General features: G+C 52.1%; 1 pseudogene; it reads left to right on the top strand.

Moving 5' to 3' along the window:
• Nucleotides 1-7,398: 7,398 nt before the first annotated feature.
• Nucleotides 7,399-8,373, top strand: LOC149195143 (18S ribosomal RNA; annotated as a pseudogene; the record flags this gene model as incomplete).
• Nucleotides 8,374-10,856: the final 2,483 nt, after the last annotated feature.

Below are 10,856 nucleotides of genomic sequence, written 5' to 3'. Positions count from 1 at the left end.
ATCATTGAGTTTCTTGCTCATTGAAATAGGCCTAGCACATGTTAAAGTGTAATAAAGAGTCAAAAGAAAATGTTGAAGACCTTAAGGGCATGTTACCCCAAGTATATTTATGTATTAGAGTCAAAGATATTCATACCCTCGTGCCTTCGTTCAGGTCGTGCGCCCGTTCAAACCCCAAATTTCCTTCGGGCGGGCCGGGTCATCCCATGCCGTGCCGCGAGTGGGGGTGCGCTGGCACACGTGGGCGTAGAGAAAATGCTAAGTCATGACCGCCCATGTGCCTTCCTTGTTCGGGTCATGCACCCATGGAAACCCCAAATTTTGTTCGAGCGATTCGGGTCGGCTCGCCCAGGGCGGGTCGGGTCATGCCGTGCCGTGTGTGGGTGCCCGGGCACACGTGGCCGTGCCAAAAATTCTAGGTCACCACCGCCATGTGACTTCTGCACATTCGTGTGGCCTTTTTGCTTGATGCTCCCTCGGGCCTTCGTTTGGGTCGTGCACCTATGGAAACCCCAAATTTCGTTTGGGTCGTGCACACATGGAAACTCCAAATTCCATTCGGTCGGGTCGGGTCATGTCGTGTGTGGGTGCCCGTGCAAACGTGTTCGGGCAAGTCGAGTCAGGTCGGGTCATGTCGTGCCATGCGTGGGTGCTCGGGAACATATGGCCGTGCAAAAAATGTTAGGGCGTGACCACCCATGTGCCTCCTGCATGTTCGCGGAACCCGTTTTCCCGACGCTCCGTCGTGCCTTCGTTCGGGTCGTACACCCATGGAAACCCCAAATTTCGTTCGGGCGGGTCAGGTCATGCCGTGCGTGGGTGCTCGAGCACACATGGCAGTACCAAAAATGTCAAGTCATGACCCCCCGTGTGCCTTCTACACGTTCGTGCGGCCCGTTTGCCTGACGCTGCCTTGTGCCTTTGTTCGGGTCGCGCACCCATGGAATCCCCAAATTTTATTCGAGTTGTGCATACAAGGAAACCCCAAATTTTGTTCGAGTTAGGTCATGTCATGTCGTGTGTGGGTGCCCATGCAAACGCATTCAGGCAGGTCGGGTCGGCTCGCGCAAGGATGGTCGGGCCGTGTCCTGCAGTGTGTGGGTGCCCGGGCACACGTGGTCATGCCAAAAATGATAGGTCGTGACCGCCCATGTGTCTTCTGCACGTTCGTGTGGCCCGTTTGCCGATGCTCCCTCGTGCCTTCGTTCGGGTTGTGCGCCCACAGAAACCCCAAAATTTCATTCGGGTCGTGTGCCCATGGAAACCCCAAATTTCGTTCGGGCGGGTCGGGACGTGTCGTGTGTGGGTGCCCGTGCAAACGGGTTGGGTCGGGTCAGGTTTGTCGTGTCATGTTCAATGACGGTGCTCTAGGTGCACGTGGCCATATAAAAAATGCTAAGTTGTGACCGGGGGTGGGATTTGCGCACAATCGTGTTGCCCGTTTGCCCGAATCTCCCTTGTGAGTTTGTTTTGGTCGTGTGTCGGAGCCCATGTAAACTCGTTCGAGTAGGTCATTTGCCGTGTAAAAACTCATTCGGGTGGGTCGTTTGCCATGTAAACTTGTTCAGGCAGGTCATTTGAGGGTGCCCGTGTAAACTCGTTCGGGCGGGTCGGGCGAGGTCGTCTGTGAAAAAAAGTTCGGGCGGGTTAGGTGAAGATGTCCATGCAAACCCGTTCGGGCGGGTCTTTCAAGTGGGAGGGGTGAGGGCGTCCGTGAACACCCGTTCGGGCGGGACGTTTGGGTGGGTCGGGCGAGGGCATCCATGCAAACCTGTTTTTGCGGGTCGGGCGAGGGCGTCCGTGCAAACCCGTTCAGACGATTCGTTCGGGCACGTCGGGCGAGGGCGTCTGTGCAAACTCGTTCGGGCAGGTCGGGCGAGGGCGTCTGTGCAAACTCGTTTGGGCGGGTTGGGCGAGGGCATTCATGTCAACTCGTTCGGGTGGGTCATTTGAGGGTCTTCGTGTGAACTCATTCGGGTGGGTCATTCGTGCGAGGGCACACCCAGGCAAACAAGCCCATATCAAAAAATGCTAAGTTGTGACCCGAGGTTGGCTTTCTGCACGTTCGTGTAGCTCGTTTTCTCGGCCCTCCCTTGTCACTTCATTTCGGTCATGCGGGTGCCCATGCAAAATAGTTTGGGCGGGCCGTTTGAGGAAATCTGTGTGAACTCGTTTGGGTGGATCATTCGGCTGAGGGCGCACCCGGGCGAAAGAGCTCGTATCAAAAAATGTTAAGTTGTGACCCAAGGTTGGCTTTGTGCACGTTCGTGCAGCTCGTTTGCCGACCTCTCCCTTGTCGCTTCATTTCGGTCGTGCGAGCGCCCATGCAAAATCGTTCAGGCGGGTAATTTGAGGGTGTCCATGTGAACTCATTTGGGCGGGTCGTTCAGGCAAGGGCATGCCCAAGCGAATGAGCCCATATCAAAAAATGCTAAGTTGTGACCCGAGGTTGGCTTTGTGCACGTTTGTGCAGCTCGTTTGCCCAGCTCTCCCTTGTCGGTTCGTTTTGGTCGTTCGGGTGCCCATGCAAAATCGTTCGAGTGGGTCATTTGAGGGCGTCCATGTGAACTCGTTCAGGTAGGTCGTTTGGGCGAGGGCGCACCTGCATAAAAAAATGCTAAGTTTTGACCCGAGGTTGGCTTTGTGCATGTTCGTGCAGCTCGTTTGTTTGGCTCTCCCTTGTCACTTCGTTTCTGTCGTGTGGGCACCCATGCAAATTCATTCAGGTGGGTCGTTTGAGGGTGTCCATGTGAACTCATTCAGGGGAGTCGTTCAGGCGAGGGCGTGCCCGGGCAAACGAGCCCGTATAAAAAAATGCTAAGTTGTGACCCGGGGTTGGCTTTGTGCACATTTGTGCAGCTTGTTTGCACAGCTCTCCCTTGTCGCTTCATTTCAGTCATTCGGGTACCCATGCAAAATCGTTTGGGCGGGTCGTTTGAGGGCGTCCGTGTGAACTCGTTCAGGCGGGTCGTTTGGGCGAGGGCGCACCCTGGTTAACGAGCCTGTATAAAAAAATGCTAAGTTGTGAACAGAGGTTGGCTTTGTGCACGTTCGTGCAGCTCGTTTGCTCGGCTCTCCCTTGTCGCTTCATTTCAGTCGTGTGGGTACCCATGCAAATTCGTTTGGGTGGGTCGTTTGAGGGCGTCTGTGTGAACTCGCTCGGGCGGGTCATTCGGGCGAGGGCGCGCCGGGGCGAATGAGCCCGTATCAAAAAATGCTAAGTTGTGACCCGAGGTTGGCTTTGTGCACGTTCGTGCAACTCATTTTCCTGGCTCTCCCTTGTCGCTTCATTTCGGTCGTGCAAGCGCCCATGCAAATTCGTTCGGGTGGGTCATTTGAGGGCGTCTGTGTTAACTCTTTCGGGCGAGTCGTTTGGGTGAGGGTACACCTGGGTGAATGATCCCGTATCAAAAAATACTAAGTTGTGACCCAAGGTTGGCTTTATGCACGTTCGTGCAGCTCATTTGCCAGCCTCTCACTTGTCGCTTCGTTTTGATCATTCGGGCGCCCATGCAAAATCGTTCGAGCGGGTCGTTTGAGGGCATTCGTGTTAACTCGTTCAGGCAGGTCATTCGAGCGAGGGCACACTCGAGTGATCAAGTTCATATCAAAAAATGCTAAGCTGTGACCCGAGGTTGGCTTTGTGCACATTCGTGCAACTCGTTTGTCTGGCTCTCCCTTGTCGCTTCGTTTCGGTCGTTCGGGTGCCCATGCAAAATCGTTCAGGTGGGTCGTTTGAGGGCGTCCGTGTGAACTTGTTCGGGCGGGTTGTTCGGGTGAGGGTGCGCCCGAGCGAATGAACCCGTATCAAAAAATGCTAAGTTGTGACCCGAGGTTGGCTTTGTGCATGTTCGTGTAGCTCGTTTGCCCGACTCTCCCTTGTCGCTTTGTTTTGTTCTTGCGGGCGCCCGTGCAAATTCATTCGGGCAGGTCGTTTGAGGGCATCCGTGTGAACTTGTTCGGGCGGGTCGTTCAGGCGAGGGCGCACTCGGGAAAATGAGCCCGTATCAAAAATGCTAAGTTGTCACCTGAGGTTGGCTTTGTGCACGTTCGTGCAGCTCCTTTGCCCGGCTCTCCCTTGTCATTTCGTTTCCGTTGTTCGAGCACCCATGCAAAATCGTTCAGGCGGGTTGTTTGAGGGTGTCCGTGTCAACTCGTTCGAGCGGGTCGTTTGGGCGAGGGCGCGCCCAGGCGAATGAGCCCATATCAAAAATGATAAGTTGTGACCCGAGGTTGGCTTTTTGCACGTTCGTGCAGCTCATTTGCTCGACTCTCCCTTGTCGCTTCGTTTCGGTCGTGCGGGCGCCCATGCAAAATCGTTGGGGCGGGTCATTTGAGGGCGTCCGTGTGAACTCGTTTGGGCGGGTTGTTCGGTCGAGTGCGCGCTCGGGCGAACGAGCCTGTATAAAAAAATGCTAGGTTGTGACCCGAGGTTGGCTTTGTGCACGTTCGTGCAGCTCATTTTCTTGGCTCTCCCTTGTCGCTTCGTTTTGGTCATGCAGGAACCCATGCAAAATTGTTGGGTGGGTCATTTAAGGGCGTCCATGTTAGCTCGTTCAGGTGAGGGCGCGCCCGGGAGAACGAGCCCATATCAAAAATGTTAAGTTGTGACTCGAGGTTGGCTTTGTGCACGTTCGTAGAGATCTTATGCCTGGTTCTCCCTTGTCGCTTCGTTTCGGTCGTGTGGGCACCCATGCAAATTCGTTCAGGTGGGTCATTTGAGGGCATCCGTGTCAACTCGATCGGGTGAGGGCATGCACGTTCGAATGAGCCGGTATCAAAAATGCTAAGATGTGACCTGAGGTTGGCTTTGTGCACATTCGTGCAGCTCATTTGCCTGGCTCTCCCTTGTCGCTTCATTTCGGTCGTGCGGGCACCCATGCAAATTCATTCAGGCGGGTCGTTTGAGGGCATCCATGTCAACTCATTTGGGCGAGTCATTTGGGCAAGGGCACACCTGGCCAAAAGAGCTCGAATAAAAAATGCTAAGTTGTGACCCGAGGTTGGCTTTGTGCACATTCATGCAGCTTGTTTTCCTAGCTCTCCCTTGTCACTTCATTTCGGTCGTGTGGGCGCCCATGAAAATTCGTTTGGGCGGGTCGTTTGAGGGCATCCATGTGAACTCGTTCAATTGAGGGCGTTCCCGGGCGAATGAGCCCGTATCAAAAAATGCTAAGTTGTGACCCGAGGTTGGCTTTATGCACATTCGTGCAGCTCGTTTTCTCGACTCTCCCTTGTCGCTTCGTTTTGGTCGTGCGGGTGCCCATGCAAATTCTTTTGGGTGGGTCGTTTGAGGGCATCCATGTGCACACGTTCGGGCGGGTCATTCGGGCGAGGGCATGCCTAGGTGAATGAGCCCGTATCAAAAATGCTAAGTTGTGACCCGAGGTTGGCTTTGTGCACGTTTGTGCTACTTGTTTTCCCGTCTCTCCCTTGTCGCTTCGTTTCGGTCGTGCGGGTGCCCATGCAAATTCCTTCGGGCGGGTCGTTTAAGGGCATCCGTGTGAACTCGATCGGGTGAGGGTGCGCTCGGGCGAATGAGCCCGTGTCAAAAAATGCTAAGTTGTGACCCGAGGTTGGCTTTGTGCACGCTCGTGCAGCTCATTTGCCTGGCTCTCCCTTGTCGCTTCGTTTCGGTCGTGCAGCCGCCGATGCAAAATCATTCGGGTGGGTCATTTGAGGGTGTCTGTGTGAACTCGTTCGGGCGAGGGTGCGCCCAAGTGAATAAGCCCATATCAAAAATGCTAAGTTGTGACCCAAGGTTGGCTTTGTGCACGTTCGTGCTGCTCGTTTCCCTGGCTCTCCCTTGTCACCTCGTTTCGGTCATGTGGGCGCCCATGAAAATTCGTTCGGGAGGGTCATTTGAGGGCATCCATGTCCTCTCGTTTGGGCGGGTCAGGCGAGCGCGCGCTCAGGCGAATGAGCTCGTATCAAAAATTATATGTTGTGACCCGAGGTTGTCTTTGTGCATGTTCCTATAGCTCATTTGTCCAGCTCTCACTTGTCCCTTCGTTACGTTCCTGTGGGCGCCCATGTAAACTCGTACAGGTGGGTCATTTGAGGGTGTCTGCGTCAACTCATTTGGGCGGGTCGGGCGAGGGCATGCCCGGGGGAACAACCCAGTATCAAAATTTCTATGTTGTGACCCGAGGTTGGCCTTGTGCATGTTCGTGCAGCTCATTTTCCCGGCTCTGCCTTGTCCTTTTGTTACAGTCATGTCCGCGCCCATGTAAACTTGTACGGGCAGGTCATTTGAGGGCGTCCGTGTAAACTTGTTCAGGTGGGTCAGGCGAGGGCATCCATGCAAACTCGTTTGGTCGAGGGTGTCCGTGTAAACTCATATGGGTGGGTGTGGTGTAGCTCCCAAGCTCGCCTTGGTCCCCCCTGGTGCCTCGTGCCCATCCAAATGATACACGTGATAGGTTTCCTTTTTGCATGAAAGGTGGGTTGGTAATTGAGTTGTGTTTTTTGGTTTGCCTGAAGGATGGCCTTGGGTCATTTTTAGGATGGCTGATTTTCATCTTCTCTTCATACCCACTCGGTAGTGTATGAGCAGTGATGTTGGCCATGCTCGTCCCAAGAGGCATAGGTGAACAATTCCCCTTCTACTCTCCAAGTTCTTGGAGTTGTATGGGTTGTTGTGGTGTGGCTCTCTGGATCGTCTTGATCCCCTCTTGTATGATTTCCTTCCCTTGCCTTTGTGTCGAGTCTGCCGCAGGCGATCATCCGATCGAGGTCCACTATTGTTGTTTTCCGGGTGGACTCCTAGGTGGCATCGGTGCAGGCACGGGGAGGTTTGTATGCCCTCCCTATGATAGGATTTGTGTAGTTGGTCATCCTCTTTTTATTTTCCTTCCTTTTCCTTCGCATCGAGGCTGCCGCAGGCGGTCGGGAGATCGAGGTCCATCGTTGCTGCTGTCCGGGTGGATTCCTAGGTAGCCTCGGTGAGGGGTGGGGAGGGTTGTGGCTCATTTATAATATAGAGGTTGCATGGTTGGTTGTACTCCATTTGTTACCTTTGCATCAAGGCTGCCACAGGCGATCAGGTGATCGAGTTCCACCGCTGTTGCTATCCGGGTGGACTCCTAGGTGGCCTCGGTGCGGGGCGTGGAGGCCTTTGGAGGAATTTCTAAGGGAGTGGGTGAGTGATCGCTCATTTTCTTGTTGGTTGGGCTATGGATGCAAACTCCGGAGTGGCCTTGGTGTGTTGTGTCTTGGCAGGTCTGCCCATTTGTTCGCCATGTCCTTGGCATGTTGCGTGTGCTTCCTTCTTGGGATGCAAGAGGTGCAAGGCATAAAATTTTTAGATGATATTTTGACATCTCTTTGGCTTGATGGGTGTTCAGGTTGGCTCTCGGTAAGAGAGCGCCCGAAATTCAATTTGAAGTGGGAGGGTGCTACCTGGTTGATCCCGCCAGTAGTCATATGCTTGTCTCAAAAATTAATCCATGCATGTCTAAGTATGAACTAATTCAGAGTGTGAAACTGCGGATGGCTCATTAAATCAGTTTAAGTTTTTTTGATGGTACCATACTACTCGGATAACCGTAGTATTTCTAGAGATAATACGTGCAACAATTCTTGACTCTTTTGAAGGGATGCATTTTTTAGATAAAAGGCCGACGCGGGCTTGCCCGCTTCTCCGGTGAATCATGATAACTAGACGGATCGCACAACCCTTGTGCTGGCGACGCTTCATTCAAATTTATGCCCTATCAACTTTCGATGGTAGGATAGAGGCCTACCATGGTGGTGATGGGTGACGGAGAATTAGGGTTTGATTCCAGAGAGGGAGCCTGAGAAATGACTACCACATCCAAGGAAGGCAGCAGGCGCGTAAATTACCCAATCTTGACATGGGGAGGTAGTGACAATAAATAACAATTCTGGGCTCATCGAGTCTATTAATTGGAATGAGTACAATCTAAATCCCTTAATAAGGATCCATTGGAGGGACTATGGCCATTTAGGCCATGGAAGTTTGAGGCAATAATAGGTTGATGATGCCCTTAGATGTTCTGGGCTGGACGCGCGCTACACTAATGTAGCCAACGAGTTTTTATTCATGGTTCGAGAAGATCGGGAAATATTCTCAAATTGCATTGTGATGGGGATAGACCATTGCAATCATTGGTCTTCAACAAAGAATTCCTAGTAAGCGCATGTCATCAACTCGTATTGACTACGTCCCTGCCTTTTGTACACACTGCCCGTCACTCCTACCGATTGAATGATCCGGTGAAGTGTTCGGATTGCGTCGATGATGGTGGTTCGCCACCGTCAATGTTGTGAGAAGTTCACTAAACCTTATCATTTAGAGGAAGGAGAAGTCATAACAAGGTTGTCGTAGGTGAACCTGCAGTAGGATCATTGATAGCAGGGGTTTTCTTTTTTGGTTCGGGCTGGTTGGGTTTCGATTGCAATGTGGGACTTTGTGGTGCATCTCTAGGGGAGCGGGTTTGGTGTTTGGCGGGAACATTGTTGGTTGCTCGTCTCAAGGTAACGCTTGTTTTTACGTGTGTGCTTGCAAGCCATGCTTATGCTTGTCCCACCCATCCTGTTTTTTTCTTCCCCCCAATGTGTTTCTGTAGGGGGTTCGGAAGCTTGTTTCTTGGGAGCCCTTTTGATGATTTGTTTGGCCGGGCATGGTTGTTGCAAAGTAGAGGTGCTTGGTAAATACGATGGATAAATTCAGACTCATTCGTAGTGGCGGTGCTCGGTCTTTTTTTCATTGGAAGGCATGGGCCAAGGGTGCGGGCTTCCATAGTTGGTTCTCTCGAAAAGGTGGCGGTGGTTGATGTGTTGCTTGGTGAGCTTTTTCATTGGTGGTTGGGTCGAGGGAGTGGTTGTGCGCATGCTTGGTAGCTCAAACATTTCCTGAAGGGAGATTTTTGGGGTGCGGTCAGTATGGGATAGATGAAGAGTGGTTCAACTCATTGGGCTGGCCACCCTAGTCCCTCCTGACCATTCCTCGACATGCCCTCGTGGAAGGGTTGGGTGTCCAGGTAATGAAAAACCCATCCCTCGGTCTGAGCTCCATCAAGATCGCAATTTTCCCTGCCAATGGGCATGAGGGTGGCAATATTATCTCATGCCTTTACCATTGAGGGAATTCCTTGTCCTCTTGTGAGCCACTCCCCTTCTAAGGGAAAAAGAAGTAGCGGGTTGTGTCTTTGTTCCTCCCTTTGGATTGTGGGTTTTTTGTGGGACTTGTATCATTTCTTTGTTTCGTGGTGTGCGCTTTGTGAACGTCCCTCTCTCTAGTGGCCTTGCACCATCGATGTATTTGTGGCCCGTAGCTTTCTCCAGCGTTGAGTTTCGGCCCATGACAACTCCTCTTTGGAGTTTGATTCTTTGACCCCGGTTGAGTTTCTCACTGGAAAGGTTTTCAGGTGTTTTGTACATGGAGGGGTGCAATAGCAGGGTGGGTTTGTGTTATTGGCAGTAATCTATTTGTCATTTGAAGCCTTGTGTTGTTGGGTTGGGGGGCTATTTGCCTCTCACTGACGTGCTCCAGACACTGGTCTCATCGTGGCCCTTGTCTTTTCTATTGGTCAATTTTAGGTTGTGATTTATTTTCTTGGTTGTTTGCTATGTTGTAAAGCTAGAAAAGGTGTTTTGTTGAACGCATGTGGGAGGGTGTGAAGAGGTGGGATGCCTTTTTGATTGGGTGCCTTGTTTGATTTCTTTTTGGTTAGCGGACATCTACTCGGCGTGTTGTTGAGCTTCTCTCTTTTCTTGGGATCTTCGTTTCTTTGGTGTTGTTTTCTTCCCTTCTTCCTTTCGGCCCCAACTTTATGGAGGAGAGGTGGGATTGTTGTGGATTGGTGTTCAGGAAGGACGAAAAGCAGTGTGAGTTCCTAGGGTGGCCACCCTAGTCCTTCTCGATTGTCGTCCCATGTAGTTCCCCCCTTTTCTGAAGGCGCGGGGTTTGGAAGCTTGTTCTCTGTTTGAGGCTCCCCTTGTGAGTCGGTAGCCATGTTTGATATCTCTTTCTTTCCTGTTGTTTTCTTCCCTTCTCGCTTTTGGCCCCTTAGCTTTACAGAGAAAAGGTGGGATTGTTGTGGATTGGTGTTCAGGAAGGACGAAAAGCAGTGTGAGTTTCGAGGGTGGCCACCCTAGTCCTTCTCGATTGATGTCCCCTACAGTTCTCCCCATTTTTGCAAAGGCACGAGGGTGGGGAAGCTTGTTCTCTGTTTGAGCCTCCCACTGTGAGCCGGTAGACACGTTTGATATCTCTCTTTCTTTCATGTTGTTTTCTTCCCTTCTTCCTTTCGCCCCCTAGCCTTACGGAGAAAAGTTGGGATTGTTGTGGATTGGTGTTCGGTAAGGAAGAAAAGAAGTGCGAGTTCCCAGGGTGGCCACCCTAGTGCTTCTCGATCGCCGTCCACTGCAGTTCCTCCCTTTTTGCGAAGGCATGAGGTTGGGGAAGCTTGTTCTCTGTTTGAAGCCTCCCCTTGTGAGCCAGTAGCCACGGTTGATATATCCCTTTCTCTCTTGTTGTTTTCTTCCCTTCTTCCTTGTGGCCCCTAGTGTTACGGAGAAAAGGTGGGATTGTTGTGGATTGGTGTTCCGGAAGGATGAAACGCAGTGCGAGCTCCCGGGGTGGCTTCCCTAGTCCTTCTCGATCGTCATCCCCTTCAATTGCCCCCTTTTGCCGAAGGCACGGGGCTTGGGAGGCTTGTGGTTTGTTTTCTACCCTTTTCTTCCTTTCGATCCCTAGCTTTATAGAGAAAAGGGGGAATTGTTGTGGGCTGGTGTTGGGGAAGGGCTAAAAGCAGTGCGAGCTCCCGGAGTGGCCACCCTAGTCCTTCTCGATCGTTGTTCCATGCATTTCCCCTCTTTTTGCGAGGGCA

Source organism: Pinus tabuliformis, chromosome 2_2 (assembly GCF_031772625.1).
Source record: "Pinus tabuliformis cultivar Carrire ecotype Pingquan chromosome 2_2, CPIR1, whole genome shotgun sequence".
Classification (NCBI taxonomy): Eukaryota; Viridiplantae; Streptophyta; class Pinopsida; order Pinales; family Pinaceae; genus Pinus; species Pinus tabuliformis.
The sequence above is the reverse complement of the archived record's forward strand: the minus strand, read 5'-3'. Positions and strand labels throughout refer to the sequence as shown.